This window comes from Mya arenaria, chromosome 15 (genome assembly GCF_026914265.1).
Source record: "Mya arenaria isolate MELC-2E11 chromosome 15, ASM2691426v1".
Lineage (NCBI taxonomy): Eukaryota > Metazoa > Mollusca > Bivalvia > Myida > Myidae > Mya > Mya arenaria.
The window spans coordinates 2,316,686-2,337,128 of NC_069136.1; the positions used below are offsets into that span (position 1 = coordinate 2,316,686).

A 20,443-nucleotide genomic window follows, 5' to 3' on the forward strand; every position below is an offset into this window, starting at 1 on the left:
ATGTGGGAGAACTGTGGGAATGTGGGACAACTGGGGGAGAATGTGGGACAACTGGGGAGAATGTGGGACAACTTGGGGTGAATGTGGGACAACTGGGGGCGAATTTGGGACAGCTGGGGGAGAATGTGGGACAACTGGGGGAGAATATTGGACAACTGGGAAGAATATGAGCAGTCTTCCTGAAATGTGTCAGCCCGCTGGATATGTATGGCAAATTTTCTACCGGTTTGACAGCTCTTTCATAAATGACCGTCCAGATGACCAACATATTTTGAGAGGACTAAAGTGCAAAGGTACCTGTTAAAGTGAAATGTCTCTAAAAACTATTCACTGATTTTTTGCCTTAGCAGAAGTTAGTCGATCCCATATTGAAGTTTGACATAACAATGCCAAAAGTCGGCCATTTCCGATGTGGATCATGATTTTGATTGCAGGGGATACACAAGTATTTAATATGATGCATCTGTAACGGCATTATATAACAACTGTTTTGAATGGTTGTTGGTTTGCAACAAGGCACAATCAAAATCCTCAGCACTCAATATGCTTCGGTTCACAGTCAAAATGGTAGCAGCTGGTGCAAAAAAACAGAAAACATCTAAATGGCGGTGTTGAAATATTTTTTGTGAGACTTAAAGAGTGTTTAGTATTACTTAACGATATGTCCATGTAGTGTTTATATGGTTGTTTTTGTGAATTAAATCAGGAAAGCATTAAAACCAGTTGATATTCATTTTTTTTCTCTTTTCGTATACTATTTAATGACATATTAGTTTGGACAGACATTTTTTTTCCGGATATTTTGTCTAGCAGACAGGCAGAATTTTTTTATTTTAGGGAAGACTGTATGAGACAACTGGTTAGAATATGGGGGGTGGTTATAATTATCATTTACGTATCTTATACTGTGCTCACTCGGCAGGCAACATGTAAAATATGTCACTAAAAATTGAGTACAGACACATAAACAAAAAATATATTTGTATTTGAGCTTTAATAATAATAGAAGCAGCAAATAAACTCACCCTAGTGCATAATGGATTGGTTGGGTGCACGAACATATCGGTCGTTGCCAGTACCATTCACGAGGATCCATGACAACATCACACCGTAAGTATTTATATTTATCCTTCTTAACTGCTTTATGACAGTAAAATTCCTCCCTAGACCGTAAATTTGTTCCTTGTTCCTTACATTCTTTTTTCTGACAATTAAGTCCGACAGTAATACTGAGACAAATATATTTAAATGGGTAAAAACAAACAAAGCTTTTTGAGTTAAGACTGTCACAAGTGTTTTTATCATTCAGGTGACTGTTCCTCACACTATTACAGTGCTCCAGTCTGCTGAATGTCAGATAAAGCAGTTAGAAGTACTATTTTGACAAATTAAGTCGGAAAATACTTAGAAATGGTAATCAGGTATAATTATATTCCATTCCTTGTAATGCTTTTACATGTACCACTTTTCCTCTCACAAAATTGAAGGTAATCACCGAGAAATCCTCATTATAAATCACAGAGTTCCATCACCTAATAATTATATTTAGTATTTTTAACAATTTGAACACACTTTTCTGTTACAATTTCACCCTTTATTCTAATACGTAAGATATATACATATGTGTATATAATAATTTATTTTGTTTCACTTCAAAAATTATTGTCAGCTTTGGCTATTCAAGGTAATATATATATATATATATATACACCACTAAGTAGTGGTTTCCCATATACAAATCTAGGAAATTTATTTTAATCCCAAATAAATACCAAGACCACAATTAAATCCCATCAACAATATGTATTGAACAACCTTCAATATTTGAAGAAAACTTTCCAAGCACCATGAAAGGAAACAGTGCTATAAAGAATGTTGACTTGAGCAACAGTGGCTGCTATCCATTCAAATATTCCTCTGTGCATAATCTAATAAGCTTAATAAATGAAGCATGAAGCAGGCACATGGGTCATCTCTCTATTCCATGGATAGATACATTGGTTCCAGTTTTTGATAATTTCTAACTTCCACTAAATAATTACAACTTTTTGAAGTTCTGTTGAAACTTAATTTTCCACAATTTTAATTTTTTTTTTTCATCATTTGGTTTATTTAGTCCCCTTCCATTAATCAATCCAATTTTGTCACAGGAAATTGCCTTAAATTTCAATTAGCAAAATTTATTTTTTTCCCAATTTTATCCATTAAAATAAATTCCATTTTTGAAGCATAACACTGGTAAATGCTGTGACACTTTTTTATTTCTGAGATTGGAAAATGAAAGGAGCTATCCCGTAAGTGCATAACACAAAACCCATTTAAGTTTTCCAGCAAATTGCCACAAAATGTCCCCGCAGACTGTTCAGTGCCACCTATGGCGTTAGACATACATAGTAGGTAATCAATTATCTCTGCATTTAGACCTAATGACAATGCCACTGATTTCTTATAAGCATGCGAATGAACCGGATCACAAATGCCATTGATCAGTATCAGTGGAAAGCTTGACGTTCCTTTAATTATCATCACAATCAGCTTTACACCAAATACAGGAAAGTTATGGACACCTAACAAAGTAAGAATAAGTGTTAGAAGTTTTACTTTAAACTTAAGGGAAAATTTGATGCTTGTCTTGTCAGTCAGTAAAACAAATCATGTTTACATTTCAATTCTTCGCTGCTGACATGAAGTTATGTTGTATCAAACTAAAACAGTCAGATATAACATTGCAAATAGGCTAGAAGTCACATGTGCCCCTCCAGTCATGACTGAGTTAGAATTAGTATTGTAAGTACCACTGTGAAGGTATTGCCAAACCAACGGACACAGGATGCTTATGACAAATAAACAATTATCCATGGAATTCAGGCAATAAGGACTGGAATATTATTTCTATAAACAATTGTTTTCCCCCTGGAATATGAGCATGGAAGCATACAGCGTCCAGAAACCAGATTTCTGAGTTCTATTAATTGTTTCAAAACTACTATCATTCTCAAGCTGGATAATATGGAGTAAGAAAAACAGAGATGTCCAACTAGCATGATTATGGTAAATAACCAACCACTGACTTCATAATTATACTGTTTGCATAATTCCTAGGAAACGTATGTAAGTCATTCCAGCATAATTTCACAGAACTTCTTCCAAGGCCATTACATAGATAATGTTGTGTTTCCGGTAACCAAACCGACCCTAATAATGTTGTGTTACCTGTTACCCAACCGCCCCAAATAATGTTGTGTTTCCTGTTACCCAACCGCCCCAAATAATGTTGTGTTTCCTGTTACTCAACCGCCCCAAATAATGTTGTGTTTCCTGTTACCCAACCGCCCCAAATACCGCCCCAAATAATGTTATGTTTCCTGTTACTCAACCGCCCCAAATAATGTTGTGTTTCCTGTTACTCAACCGCCCCAAATAATGTTGTGTTTCCTGTTACCCAACCGCCCCAAATAATGTTGTGTTTCCTGTTACCCAACCGACCCAAATAATGTTGTGTTTCCTGTTACCCAACCGACCCTAATAATGCTGTGTTTCCTGTTACCCAACCGCCCCAAATAATGTTGTGTTTCCTGTTACCCAACTGCCCCAAATAATGTTGTGTTTCCTGTTACCCAACCGCCTCAAATAATGTTGTGTTTCCTGTTACTCAACCGCCCCAAATAATGTTGTGTTTCCTGTTACTCAACCGCCCCAAATAATGTTGTGTTTCCTGTTACCCAACCGACCCAAATAATGTTGTGTTTCCTGTTACCCAACCGACCCAAATAATGTTGTGTTTCCTGTTACCCAACCGACCCTAATAATGCTGTGTTTCCTGTTACCCAACCGCCCCAAATAATGTTGTGTTTCCTGTTACCCAACTGCCCCAAATAATGTTGTGTTTCCTGTTACCCAACCGCCTCAAATAATGTTGTGTTTCCTGTTACTCAACCGCCCCAAATAATGTTGTGTTTCCTGTTACCCAACCGCCCCAAATAATGTTGTGTTTCCTGTTACCCAACCGCCCCAAATAATGTTGTGTTTCCTGTTACTCAACCGCCCCAAATAATGTTGTGTTTCCTGTTACCCAACCGCCCCAAATAATGTTGTGTTTCCTGTTACTCAACCGCCCCAAATAATGTTGTGTTTCCTGTTACCCAACCGCCCCAAATAATGTTGTGTTTCCTGTTACTCAACTGACCCAAATAATGCTGTGTTCGTGGTCACCCAACCAAACCTAATAATGTTGTGTTTCCTGTTACCAAACCGACCCAAATAAAGTTGTGTTTCCTGTTACCCAACCGACCCTAATAATATTGTGTTTCCTGTTACTCAACTGACCCTAATAATGTTGCATTCATGGTTACCCAACTGACCCTAATAATGTTGCATTCATGGTTACCCAACTGACCATAATAATGTTGCATTCATGGTTACCCAACCAACCCTAATAATGCTGTGTTTCCGGTAACCCAACCAACCCTAATAATGCTATGTTTCCTGTTACCCAACCAAACCTAATAATCTTGTGTTTCCTGTTACCCAACCGACCCAAATAAAGTTGTGTTTCCTGTTACCCAACCGACCCTAATAATATTGTGTTTCCTGTTACTCAACTGACCCTAATAATGTTGCATTCATGGTTACCCAACTGACCCTAATAATGTTGCATTCATGGTTACCCAACCAACCCTAATAATGCTGTGTTCATGGTCATCCAACCGAACCTAATAATGTTGTGTTTCCTGTTACCCAACTGACCCAAATAAAGTTGTGTTTCCTGTTACCCAACCGACCCTAATAATATTGTGAATCCTGTTACTCAACTGACCCTAATAATGTTGCATTCATGGTTACCCAACTGACCCTAATAATGTTGCATTCATGGTTACCCAACTGACCCTAATAATGTTGTGTTTTCTGTTACCCAACCGACCCTAATAATAGTATGTTTCCTGTTACTCAACTGACCCTAATAATGTTGCATTCATGGTTACCCAACTGACCCTAATAATGTTGCATTCATGGTTACCCAACTGACCCTAATAATGTTGCATTCATGGTTACCCAACTGACCCTAATAATGTTGCATTCATGGTTACCCAACTGACCCTAATAATGTTGTGTTTCCGGTAACCCAACCTACCCTAATAATCTTGTGTTTCCTGATACCCAACTGACCCTAATAATGTTGTGTTTTCTGTTACCCAACCAACCCTAATAATGTTGTGTTTCGGGTAACCCATCCGACCCTAATAATGTTGTGTTACCTGTTACTCAACCGCCCCAAATAATGTTGTGTTTCCTGTTACCCAACCGACCCAAATAATGTTGTGTTTCCTGTTACCCAACCGACCCTAATAATGTTGTGTTTCCTGTTACCCAACCGACCCTAATAATGTTGTGTTTTCTGTTACCCAACCGACCCTAATAATATTGTGTTTCCTGTTACTCAACCGACCCTAATAATATTGTGTTTCCTGTTACTCAACTGACCCAAATAATGTTGCATGTGTGGTTACCCAACTGACCCTAATAATGTTGTGTTTTTTGTTACTCAACCGACCCTAATAATGTTGTGTTTCCTGTTACCCAACTGACCCTAATAATGTTGTGTTTCTGGTTACTCAACCGACCCTAATAATGTTGTGTTTCCTGTTACCCAACCGACCCTAATAATGTTGTGTTTCTGGTTACTCAACCGACCCTAATAATGTTGTGTTTCCTGTTACCCAACCGACCCTAATAATGTTGTGTTTCCTGTTACTCAACCGACCCTAATAATGTTGTGTTTCCAATAACCCAACCGACCCTAATAATGTTGTGTTTCCTGTTACCCAACCGACCCTAATAATGTTGTGTTTCCTGTTACTCAACCGACCCTAATAATGTTGTGTTTCCTGTTACCCAACCGACCCTAATAATGTTGTGTTTCTGGTTACTCAACCGACCCTAATAATGTTGTGTTTCCTGTTACCCAACCGACCCTAATAATGTTGTGTTTCCTGTTACTCAACCGACCCTAATAAAGTTGTGTTTCCTGTTACCCAACCGACCCTAATAATGTTGTGTTTCCTGTTACCCAACCGACCCTAATAATGTTGTGTTTCCTGTTACTCAACCGACCCTAATAATGTTGTGTTTCCAATAACCCAACCGACCCTAATAATGTTGTGGTTCCAATAACCCAACCAACCCTAATAATGTTGCGTTTCCAATAACCCAACCGACCCTAATAATGTTGCGTTTCCAATAACCCAACCGACCCTAATAATGTTGCGTTTCCAATAACCCAACCAACCCTAATAATGTTGCGTTTCCAATAACCCAACCGACCCTAATAATGTTGCGTTTCCAATAACCCAACCAACCCTAATAATGTTGCGTTTCCAATAACCCAACCAACCCTAATAATGTTGTGTTTCCAATAACCCAACCGACCCTTATAATGTTGTGGTTCCAATAACCCAACCAACCCTAATAATGTTGTTTTTCTGGTTACTCAGCCAACCCTAAAATCAAACAACATATTTTTAATACAAACCATGTTGCACTATTTTTTAACAAGGTGGTTCAGCTTGTTGGCAACGTTTAAGTCAGATTGTGTATGTATATATGAAAATACAATAGTTAACATAATTATGTTAACTTGGTATACAAAAATATAATTTTCACAACTCCAATGTTTTTCCCTTTCTAAACAGCCTTTCTTTGACAACATGTAACAGGAACCACAGATGAATGTTTGAATGGCCGAACATTGAGCCCTGCTTCTGAATCTTAAGTGTAATAAGGCCTAAAAAAAAAAATTGTTTGGTTAGGGTTACATCGTTTTCAAAAATAGGTAGGGTAGGTAGGCTTTTTATTATTTTTTTTTATTAGGCTTTATATAAGAATGTCATTTTCATCATTGGAGAATGGTGTTAAAGTTATCTTCCATATAAGCAATTAAGGTTTTAAGCTACATATTGAAAAGCAAAAAAAAAAAAAAAAAAAATTTTTAATTTTTTCATTTTTTTTTCAAACTGACTATAAAAACGTTAGGGTCGGCGCCTATTCCGTAGGTAGGGTCCGGTAACCCGAACCAAATGTATTTTTTTTTTAGGCCTAAGCACTTCATTTCCATCGCGGTTGTTGCCGTGTCTTATATTATTATGAAACAATTAGTGGTAGTTGTATAAATTTTTACCATAATTATAGTACAGAATACATTAATAATTCTGACACATCATCAGTAAAAAACCCAGATTCCATACCAAACTATCTCGGAAGTAGTCTTCAGAATAACTATTTCGGAATAAGTGTTACGACATGTCAGACTTCCTGAACGAGTGTTACATTTCCAACTGTTTCAATTTTCTTTTCATATAACTGATAACATTATATTTTATAATATATAATATATATTTTTTGTATTATAGAAAAAGTTCCCAATTTATGCCTCATATAACATAATCCACCATAAACAATGAATACACATGATACAATATATATATCATTCAGACTGGAGTGCACAAGATCTGATTTCATTTTGGTTGCATTTCCTGAAACTCAGATTTAGTAAATGAATTCAAAGAAAGCCTGGAGCAACGAACACAAGATTCCATGTGGAATGTACACATTGTCACCATGTTGTATATGTATGTGTGTCAAATGGCTAGAGGAAATTTAATAGAACTTATTTAAAAGTGCTAAAAGTCCCTAAATGAGCAACATGCTCTCCAATTTGAAGCTTGAATGTAGAGTTGAGTGCCAATAATATTAATCCAATTTTGTCACTATCAATAATTTGGTGGAGGTTATATGGAAATAATGTTTCGCAATATTTAGATGAAGTAGGGGATTCAGCGAAAATAACCGTAACCCTAACAGTTTACCTTACTGCAAAATTGAATCCTCTTATTCCTCTATTTTGTTTTGCACATAACTCTTTTATGTCAAAAATCAGCCTTAATTTCTGAGTGAAGGCACTTTTTAAAGACGATAAATATCCCAATACATTGAAGCTGTCAATGTTTACATCTTGGATAACCCAACAGTAATGGAAAAAGGAAAATCTTTTTAGCATGAGTCTAGGAAATAATGAATTGCTTTAATTTCATTTACTTCGAAGAAAATTAAATAAACATGCCACATTTAGGACTTAAATAGCCGCTTATAGAAAATGTAAATTGAATTGTCTGTGGATTTAAAAGGATTTTAATTAGATAAAAAATCTTTTTTCAACGAGAAAAAGTTCCTATAAAATAGTTACAACACCCAGATAAAGTAGTCTCGTCCTACAAGAGGTTTATAAGACGTATTGCTAAACAAAGACATCAAAACAGCTTTGAACAGATCACCAAGCAATTGCACTGTCAACTAAATCCCCTACATTTGCAGGATATTTTATTGGGCGCATGGTAGCTGATCTGTTGTATGATTGGTCTACTGTCATTCAAATATAATTTAATTGTGATGGAAGTTTGACAAACTGATGTGTGACATTTGAGTAGTTTATTGTCAGCTATTGTTTGACTGCTACAGCAGCAGAGAAGTGGTCATTATTTTAATAGTGCTAGGTTATCTCTTAAGAGGTGTCAGTGGCCTATTGGTAAATTGATGTTCTCTTCTGGGGTAACCCAAGAGGTTGTGGCTTAGAGCCCCATAAGGGGGTGATAGGTGGTATACTCTGGTGTCCATCTCTGGTGTCGACCAAGAGGTTGTGGCTTAGAGCCCCATCAGGGGGGTGATAGGTGGTATACTCTGGTGTTCATCTCTTGTGTCGACCAAGAGGATGTGGGTTGATATGTTCCATCAGGGTGACAGTGGTCTAGTGGTATAGGTGTCCATCTCTGACATCACCAAAGAGGTTGGTGGTTGGAGTTCCATCAGGGTGAGACTGGTCTAGTGGTATAAGTGTCCATCTCTGACATCACCAAAGAGGTTGGTGGTTGGAGTTCCATCAGGGTGAGACTGGCCTAGTGGTATAGTTGTCTGTCTCTGACATCACCAAAAAGATTGGTGGTTGGAGTTCCATCAGGGTGAGACTGGTCTAGTGGTATAAGTGTCCATCTCTGACATCACCAAAGAGATTGGTGGTTGGAGTTCCATCAGGGTGAGACTGGTCTAGTGGTATAAGTGTCCATCTCTGACGTCACCAAAGAGATTGGTGGTTGGAGTTCCATCAGGGTGAGACTGGTCTAGTGGTATAAGTGTCCATCTCTGACGTCACCAAAGAGGTTGGTGGTTGGAGTTCCATCAGGGTGAGAGTGGTCTAGTGGTATAGGTGTCTATCTCTGGTGTCGACCAAGAGGATGTGGGTCGATATGTTCCATCAGGGTGACAGTGGTCTAGTGGTGTAGGTGTGTTGGAGCCCCACCAGGGAGATGAATGGTTTAAAAGTAAATGGTTGGTCTCTGTGATCACCCAAGAGGTTGTGGGTTAGAATTAGGCAGACTTCGGTAGACCTTAATAAACTATACAACAGGAATCATGCAGCTTATGGGTGCGAGCAGACCTTTAATTTTAACTATTAAATCAACATTCAGCAAGTGCTCCAATGAAGAAAACAATTCTTATGAAAGAATGTTTTAGACTTAGAGCTTATTATAACAGCACAACTAATTTAGCTCAATACATAAGAAGTACACAATGTCTGATACCCCTGTTCACTGTTTTGGAAATCATGGGCTAGCTATTGGTGAAAAAGTGCCTCTTTTTTACTTAACTTGGTAACTCCAACTTCGCCTACAACTGAACAAAAATGTTTCACAATAGATGAAACTAGGTAAAAAGATTAAAAATGTTTAGGTTTGTTTATTTTAGAAACACCAACTCTGCCATTCAAAAAGAGTTTGGGAGGGTCTAAATATATTTTATTTTCAAAACATTTTGAACAAAAACCTCACATGTGGGAAAATAATGTTTTAGTTTTGCCTGAGCTCTCAGCCTGCTTTATCATGCACTTGCACTTGTATAGGCTAACAGAATGCCACCAATGGAGATGTACAATGCAACTCGGTATAACCATTACCAACCTAATTGAATCTTACAATTACATATTGAAAGACTGCTCAATCATGCACAGATTTGGACCTTATGCAAACGTCTATACATAAATAATATTACCCGGCAACAGAAGATATTACATTCTGCATTATTGATAAGGATTAAGCAATACCAATTCTACAGTTCCTAATGAAATTGACAGTGCTTATTTTCCTGCCGGAAAATAACTTATCCCCGATTTCCTCTCTTTTGCAATTCTGTCAGGCTGTCTGGGTTTTCTTTTTCCAACAAAGGAGACGTGTCTTAAAATAAGTAGGGAAATATTAACAAGATTTCAAGTAATAGACCATGCTTCGACAATAAGCTCATAAAAAGCAGAATTTCAAAGGAAGATAATTACTACCATTCATATAAATCAGATTATTAATATGTCCATCGAAGAGTGGGAATTAGATATTTCTAACAAATTCTTAAAGAAGTTTAAGCAGTAAAGGTTATAGTTCATGCACTACCAATTAAAACAAAAGCACACTAACATTTACATGATCTTGATAAATTTATGCACCAGTCAATTGTAACCACAGCCCCCAGGTCTGGGGGTATGCCAGGGATGTTGGCTGTGTTTTTTCCTTTCAGGTAAGCCCATCAGTGCTGAGTGAATGAAAAATAGCAGGCATGGGCCTTACCCTAAGGGTGTGGGGGCATTTGGCAGGGATTTTACCAGCAGTTTGTCCCCACAGGATGGGTATTTTACACGGCATTGGCAGCACCGAAAGTCAAAGTCTCTGCTATTCCTGGACCTGTGGGGACTGTGGTTACAATTGACAGGTGCTTTAATAAAACACCTTCATACAGTTTCAGATAATTTATGCAAACACAGTTGACATTTATAGGGTAAGAACTTCCATAATGGCAAGAACTAATTTCATTTTGAGGCTGCTCAGATGTGGAACAACCTTCCAAATGAATTTAGACAAGAAGACAATTTTAAAAAATTCAGACTTATAAACACCTAGTCTGACGACCAAAATGCAAGTGTTCCATGTGTCGTTTTAAATAACACTGTACACATAGGTGCTTATCTATTTCTTGTAAAATTAACACTTTCAGCATTATCTATTATCAATTGTCTTCGCACAAAATATTGCGGGTAATGGGCCTTACCTAGGGTACCTTGGGTGCGGGGGCATTTGGAGGGGATTTTACCATCAGTTCAGTTTACCCGGGGTTAGCTGGACCGTAAGTCAAAGTCCCCGCTATTCCCTGGACCTGGTGGGGGGGGGGGGCCGTAGTTACAATTGACTGGTGCATAAAAAATTTAACAACCCATCTATGGATTTTCAATAGTGACTTCCTGAATTTTCTACAGGCAGGATGCAGTTCACAGACAAAAGGTTTGTTTCAATATTTCAGTTACAACATTATTTTAGTAAAGATGATGTTTGACATCAATAAACAGTCGTTGGAAAGCGGCACCAAATATTGTACATGTATGTACACGACTGCAGGTTTACTGTAGCAGCAACATATTGAAACTTGGAAAACAAAATAATTGATATATATTTTATTTACAAATATATCTTTATAATCTATCCATCAGATACAATTATGTCATAAATGGGCAACAATGGAATAAGAGAGAGAAATCACAGGCCTCATAATTATTGATTAGAACGCAGATATAGCACCATTATTTTAATTAACAATGCAAAAAAAAGGTCTAAATGACTCTATTTCCGATGACATGCCTTGCCAATGGAGGAATTAACAATGTTGCTTTGTATCATAATGACACCCGCAGGAAGTGAAGCGAACGCTTTTCCTAGTTGATGTTGCTTTTTATTATCTAGTTCATAATGCACAAAATAAGAAATGTCAAATAGCAATTATAAACTATCTATAACTGTCTGTGTATTGATATGGTCAATTTCTTCTTTAATAAATTATTTACTACTGTTTGCAACTTAATAATAGGGAAACAATAATTGCTTGAATAAAGAAAGCATGTTTACAATGCAATATTTTGCTGCTTAGACTTTTTGAACAAGCTCATGTTTTGTTGATGCTCCACGAGACAACATTGCAACAGACTTGGAGTCCCTGCTCCCAAAAATGGAGCAAACATATTAAAGATATGAATATACCTACACATATGCAATTTAATGCGATCGAAAAGCCCATGAACTTCAAAAATCACCATTTTTAATTGAAATCCATGGAAAACTTTCCATTTCTGAATCCTCCAAAGGTTAGATTTGAAAAATGCAATTTGTATAAAAGTGCATTAAGTAGTGGTATATATATTTCTAAAAAAAAAGAAAAAAAATGGCATCAGCTGATGTCTTTGCTGTGAGATATGAAACCATCAAGGACAATTTCAACTGCAAAACAACGGGAAAACAATCAGCTAACAGCACGTTCCAATCAGCAAATCATCAAAAAATCAGGCAATGGCCAATTAGATGAATACCAAATCAGAAGAATACCAAATCAGAGGCTACCAGAAACATATTGAATCAAGATTGTTCGACCAGGGTCAAAGAAAACAAACAAAATTAGCTGACACAAGAAGAAATATAGGAAGAATAATCAGTGTGGTTCTCCGTCTGGCCATAATCCCTCCATCTTCGATGATAGGGAAATATATATTGGTAAGAGCATGGTTAAATAGGTGACAATGACAGGGATGGAAATCTTTCACAGGACTAATTTTACAATCAATATGAACATAATCAAAGTATCTGAAATGAAGGCCACTGGTTATATTAAATTCCCGATGAGTTTTGTTACTAGGGAGACAGATTTTTGTTCACTGCATGATGCAGATTCAATAAGATGTTAGATGGAAAAACTTACAATGTATTTTAAGCTTATATGCTTCTATAATATCATCAATTATACCATAAATATCTTACTAAATTTGCAGGATGTGCGTCTTTTTGAGAACCCTGCTCACTATTAAGAACCATTTTTCCCAATTAAGAAAACATTTTATAACTTGCTTAATTGGTGTGTAAGCTTATTTATACTTGCACTCAGGCCTTGCCTATGTGGAGATTGAGATTGTTTGTTATTTTAGGTTTTTGGAGCTTATGTGCTCAGAGAGAATGTAACCCTGGTAAGAGCTTCCCTGGTTCTTTAACGTGCACCAGTGTATTGCACTGTCAAATGGGACCCCCATTTAACGTCCCTACCAGATGACAATTAGTATTTTTTAGTGGTGCAGCGGGAAATCGAACCTACAGCCCCTGGATTGACAGTAAAATGTGTTACCACTAGACAACCGCTCCGCCACTTTGCTAAATTCAATGATAAGTCATGTTTAAAGTAAGAAGTATGAGATACCAACTTCTCTTACCACAATAGCCCATCACCAAAACAGTAGGCGGAGTCGCCAGCCAGATGGTCCAATGAACACATCATATTACATATTCATTATCATGTAACTTATTGCCATTGTTTACAATAGTGTACATGTATGGGTTTACAGGGGCGTAGCTAGGCCGTTTCGAAGTATACGCACAATTGCTGTAGCAATGGGCAGAATGTCCTTATGGGGGGTCAGTGGGGCTCTGCCCCCTCTGGAGCTCTCGGTTTTGTCATATGTCAGAATGATACTGTATAGCAAAATAAATTTCTTAGTACAGGATCATCAGCATTTAATCAACGAATATTCAATTCAAAAATTGAAACAGCTTTGTAGGAAATTTAAAAATGGTAATTGTCTTAAATAAGGAAAATGTATGTTTGTTAAAAGGTTTTTTAAGCTCACTTAACATTTTTAACACGAAACAAACTTCTATTTCATAGCATAAGGTCGTTCAAAGTATGCACTGAAGGAAATTGTCAACGATTACTACAATATGTCAATCCATCTTCTGGGCAGCGAAGATCTCTATTACCCGTTGCGTTTCGATTTCCCGTTCAGGGTAAACGTTAAGCAGTCCAAGACCGGACAAGTGACGACAAATTCAATTTGGGAGTGGGGGTGTATTTAAAAAAAGATCCTTCACATTGTAATGCAATGTTACAGAAGGTATACTCGAGAAAGAGTCAAGGACAATTTCTGTGTTATTCATAAGTATAAACACAAGCTGCAGTGAGCCATTAAAATGTAACAAGTCGTGAACATTCATGAAGCATATTTTTTACCCACAGTATATCCGACAATTTTGAGAAATGGGTTTTGTCAATATCTGTAGAGAATATTTGTTTATCTGATATATGAAATAAATAGCTATCAGCACATCTTTAAAATAAAAATATATCATGAATTACAACAGTTAAACAGACACCTCTATCTTAAATGTGTGCTTGATCGTCCTCTAATATCAAATGCTACGAGGCACTACACATTTAATTATGCTTCACAAATAACCTAAACAAAAGGAAAACTCATAAAATGTTTCCATTTTGCTGCTAAGATGTTTAGTTTATCAGCATTGTCAACTGTTTGAAGATTATCTTTGAACTTGTCAAGATGAGGAGGTTCAAGGTTGGCGTTTGACATTTTGAAACTTGCCGCTTTGTAAACATCGTTCGAATATATATTCAGTATTAATCGAGGATTCATAAAAAGGCGTTCCTTCAACTAAACGGTAAACGAGGCTCTTACTGAATAATAAGATTTTTTTTTAGATTTTATTGTCTCACATATTCAAAAAAGGCGGCCCGTGAACGCTTCACCTCCCTTACCCTTTAGTTTTTATTGCATTTTTGGCCCCAAATATTGCCTGACTTGTGCGACGAATTGTACGCACGGGCGTATTGTGCGTAACGGCAGCTACGCCACTGGTTCACTGTTACACATGATGTCAGCAGCCTGAGGATGTGCTCTACAATAGCACTGATGGAATGCTTGTTATCGCATATGCTTCATATCACAGAGTCGGAAAATAAACCAACGATAGTAAAAAACGGACGTCTATTTATAAGAGAATGAACATTTATTAGGACATTTATAGTTTATCATTCAAACAGTCAAATAAGTTTTGAATCTTTTTGAAATAATCATGAGGAATAATTATTACTGCATGTGATACCGGAAGTCCATAACCAACAATCATTCTAAATCTTATCCTTTTAGAAAAAAAAATTGTAAAAGACTCAATCAACCCAACCACTAGGCAAGCAGTATAATAAGTATTGAATCTTTAAAACAATTGTGAGGAATAATTATGACTGCATGTGATTTTCCATGTCAATGATTCAATCAACCCAACAACTGGAAGCAAACAGTATAAGAATTAACAAAATTGTCACCAGATTGTGCAACAATGGTTGACCAACACTCTCCCGTGATATATGTCAGTCAAAACCAAACATGTGTATATCTTATGGCCACAAATATGGTGGGTGTTAATGAGAATTAAGACTCAAACTAACAGTTTTAGCAGTTGTGGGATGATATTGCAGGAGGAATAAAGACTGCTGAAGTTACAGCTATAAAAGTAGCTCACCAATTAAACATGACTAATCCACTGCTATGACTATATAGTTTTCGGATACGAGACTTTTGGCCTTATTATTGGTCTCACATGTCAGTGAGGCTTTATACCACTTAATATACCCATAGTACAAGCAGTCACCAATACACCAGGGATGATATGGGATCCTTGGACTCCTATAAATTATGAAGTATGAAGGATTCAATCAGGCCCAAAGATTAACATTTAGGCCACTGTTGAAACGGTTCCCAATTATGTCCATATCTCTGCAAAAAAACATAGCTAGCTGTCAAACCTGAATTCAGAATAGGGATCCCAAATTCAGCCATGCTAATATGAACTGGACTCTAAATGCTTCAAGTTCCATCAAAACAACTGATCATCAAACATTTTTGCAAATTACAGCTTTTTATTTCTACATTATATCACCTACAATTGAGCCGTAAAGGGATGTAAATCAATAAACCCTTTTCTTACAAGGCATGAACCATGTAAGAGTTACGCGTCAAATAAGCACTCTGTAAATTATTGCCAAGTTTTCAACATTGTCTGATAATCCTAATGGTAACAATTTTATAGTTATTGGGAAATTTTAACCCTTTCCCTGATACATACGTCATTCTACTCCTCTATCGATAGCCTGATAGATACGCTTTTCTACTCCTCTATCGAAAGCCTCATACATACGCTATTCTACGCTCTATCGATAACCTGATAGATACGCGATTCTACGCCTCTCATTTTCAATTGTCAACATAAACATCATCAACGATCAAAAACGCCTATTAAATGTTACTTATATCACTAATGATACAGAATAAAGTGAATTATGCAATAAAATAACCTTGTCATTATGTAAAGTTGTTGAACAAATTAATCCATTCGCGACATGAGTAAAATCCATACAACAACACTAAAACATCACGTGGCAAGGTCACATGGCGAGGTCATAATGACACAGGTAGTCTGCTTTGGGTTTCAGAAGCGACCTAAACGAAAAAAATACGCTGGCAACTTCTATTCTTGATAAAGGTTTAGCCGTTAATTGTTTGTTATTCTGATATAATCTGATACATTTATGTTAGCACGTACAGTAATTAAGGAAGAAAGCAATTTAAAAATAAAATGCATATAGATTTAAACTATTCTGCATATAGATTATATACATGTACGTCGTCAAGTACGCACTAATGATGTTCAATACGATCATTTTCATACTGCCTAAAAGTAAATTGTTCTTAATTTGACAATATGCATCTGCTGTGAATTCAAGTCATATATATATACCCATAAATATACCCATAATGATATTTACAGGATGAATATAAGATCATTAAAATCCCTGAATAAGCTCAGATGTAAGAAGCTTGTGCATCATAAATATTTAAGGGGTCGGGTCAATGAGGGGTGGCCGTAAAAACTACATTTTACAGGTTGACGATGACAATTTTAGGTATAAAGCGGTAGGGGGCACAATTATTTATAAAGCTGGATTACTACACCTATGTTTCGTGATAACGATCGCGATCAAATAGAAAATAAATCGAGTGGCTTTTGTTCTAGCAATTTGACAAAGCTATCATAATTATTCGCTCCAAAATAGGTCGCCTAACTGTTTATTTTATAATTTAAGATTAATTCTCCAATCGGATTCTGTGTAAAATTAAGTCAAATGATACTGCATTATTTTATTCTCATTGCATTATATTATTCTTATCTTTTTAAATGAATAGCCCAAGCTTTACGCTTTTGATCGGCGGGAACTTGAACAGCATGTGCTACCTTTTTTCGCGCCAAAAATAATCATGCGCTTTATCGTAGTAAGACAAAAGTGCAATACTGTAAGTTTATTCAAGAATAGTAAATAATGTGTAAACATTATTGATTTTCAGTTTGTTACATTGCAATTGAGCATTCAATAAATAATATTTTTTTACATAATCTTGGTATTCTTCACTCGTCGTAATAGGTTGTTTTTTTATAGTTATATGATATACTGCTTCTTATTTCGAGTTTATAATTGTCCGTCCGCTATTATACTACATCGCTTGACTTATTTTTTAAACACGTGTGCATCTTTTATTACGTAATGGTAGCTTCCAGATGTTATAACCATATTGCCCAAAGGGTCATAACCATATTGCCTACAGGGTCATAAATCACATCTCGCACACGAGTTCAAAGCCCAAATCGTCGCTTGTGCAGACGACAGATGACATATCAAGCTGGGGAAAGGGGTTGTGGTTTGGAGGGGTTGGCATTTATGACCCTGTCTTGGAATGAAACAATTAAAAGTCTTTGAATTTAGAAAGTATATTTGACGATCCAATGGTATTGCATATACTAATTTGCATATTTAGAATTGACAAATCAGAACATACACATAAATACTAATTTGCATAAATTTTCGACAGTAAAAAAACTACCACAAATTAAGCCATTGCAGATTTGATCTCAGTACAATAAACAATTATCTATAATAATTACAAGCACTTAGACATAATTATGGCACACATTTTTGAGAGTGACACTGACTCAGGGTCAGAGTTCTCAGGGTTTGGCTCGTCTGACATTGATGTTCCCCTTGATCATCATGATGAGCCTGACTAGCCTGTATCTTCCGACGAAAGTGATGTTGATGAATCGGCCCACGAGGCCAAATGGACACAGGACTTCACACCTTTTGTGGTATGCAAAAAAAAAAAAAAAAAAAAAAATCTAAAATAAAGCAAGTGCAAAGATAAATAACTGTAATACATTTTATTGCATGATATAATAAAAATAAATATCAAATAAAATAATAACATTTGTCTAATATAATACTTTATGATTCCAGATTGATGATTTTCATGGAGAACCAGGCCCACAGCTGCCAGATGACTTCGACACTGTGACTGCGACACCCCTGGAGTACTTCCTCCTCATATTTCCTGTCCAGTTGATACAGGCCCTGGTTGCGCACACCAACGCGTACTCCGTGTGGAAGATCGCACAGAATGGCCCTGATGACCGCTGGGATGACGTCACCTTTGCGGAGATGAGGGCCTTTCTTGGGATCAACATACTGATGGGGATCTCCCAGTTACCCCACACGGAGATGTACTGGTCCACTAACCCGTTCTTTGGTAACGCTGGAGTACAGAGGGTTATGACCTGCAACCGATTTCAGAAGATCTCGCAGTACTTCCACGCCTCAGATCGAAGTGCAGAGGTTGGGCGAGGTCTTCCTGGATATGACAAACTGTACAAAGTTCGGTCTGTGATGGATGTTTTACTTGGCACCTTCCGGAGGTATTACACCCTGTCACGCGTAGTAGCTGTCGATGAAGCCATGGTGAAGTACACAGGCCGACTTTCGTTCCGGCAATATATGCCTGCCAAACCAATCAAGCGTGGAATTAAAGTTTGGATGTTATGTGACTCCGCCAACGGGTACTTGGCCAAGCTAGAAGTATACCTTGGTCGGGAAAACAACAGGACCGAACATGGATGGGGTCATAATGTTGTCACTCGGCTGACCAGTTTCCTGCGGAATACATTTAGATGGGTGTTTTTTGACAATTTTTTTACTGGCCTTCCACTTGTGCAAAGTTTATTTCAAAATGGATTGTACTCGTGTGGGACTGTAAGAATGAACAGGAAAGGACTTCCTCCTAGACTTAAAAAAGCCCGGGAAGTGCGCGAGAGGGGGGATTTCAAAGTGATGCAGCAGGAAGATACAAATGTGACCGCCTCAGTATGGATGGATCGTAAACCCGTGCATCACTTGTCCTCCCTCTCAGACCCTGAAGATGTTCGCCAGTGTACAAGGAGGAGTGGACCGGGTATTTTGAACCTCATGCAACCCCACAGTGTGTCCGTGTAAAACCGGTTCATGGGCGGTGTTGACCTCCACGACCAGTTGCGTGCCAAGTACCCAGTGGGCCGATCGTCAAAGAAGTGGTGGCGCCATCTCTTTTGGTTTCTTCTGAACAGTGCAATCGTCAATTCATTTATTCTGTTCAAGACGTTAAGTACAAGGCCAACCAAGAAGAAGAGATATACACCCCTGGACTTTCGAATGGAATTAATTAACGAACTAATTTCTGGCCATTGCAAGCGCAAGAGGTCCACATATGAAATTGCCCCCCACTAGTCCTGGCAGCTGAGAACGTGGATAAGCACAGGAACGTACGAAGGGAAATGAAAAAGTCAACGTGCAAGTACCATTCGCATGTGTTGCGGCAACTTGGAGAGACTGTATATGGGTGCAATATATGCAACGTGCATCTTTGTAAAGATTGCCACTTGAACTTTCACAGCCACCCTATTGCTAGGCAATTGGGTGGTGTTGTCTAAAAGTGCACTAAATGGACCAAGTGGATTTACTTGTATATATTGTAAATTGTGTGTAAATATTATAAATATGTTATTTATTGCATTTGATTTATAAAATGTATGATGTACCTTACCAGATGAATTATTTTTTTGCTTTTCAATTTATAATAAATATATATATTCTATTTTAAAAAAACATCTTTGCATTCTTAGTGGCCTTTTAGCTATTTTCTTATAAAATCTTTCAAAAACCTAAAATTATATCATTTATTAATCTTGAAGTCAGTAACCAGTTATATAAAAATCCTAGAAACATCATACCTTTTTTATTGAAGTAATAATGCTCATTTGAATAAATTTTACTTGTAGTAAACGTTTTTATAGTTTTAAAGTCTTGTTCCTTCTTTTTCACCCATGGTCAATTATGTAAGAAACCCCAAAAATACAGCTCAGTTGTATTTTAAAATGTTTTAAAAGCAATATTTACAGTCTTATTAGTCTGAATTATTCATCAAATATGCAGTTATATATAGCTAAACATCCCTGTAAGTGCAGATTTGTGATAGAAATTGGCTAAAAAATATGTTTGAACAAATGATATTATGGAACTATACATCTGACAGAAATAAAATTTATATCATAACAAAGATAATGTTATGCTCTAAAAATCATACACTCACATCAAATTGATAAAATGATTCCTT

At 36.9% G+C, this 20,443-nt stretch overlaps 1 protein-coding gene across 1 annotated transcript in view; it reads right to left on the minus strand.

The window, feature by feature from the left end:
* LOC128220330 (peripheral plasma membrane protein CASK-like) overlaps window positions 1-20,443 on the minus strand; it is a 180,666-nt gene that overhangs the window by 156,659 nt on the left and 3,564 nt on the right. The window lies entirely within an intron of this gene.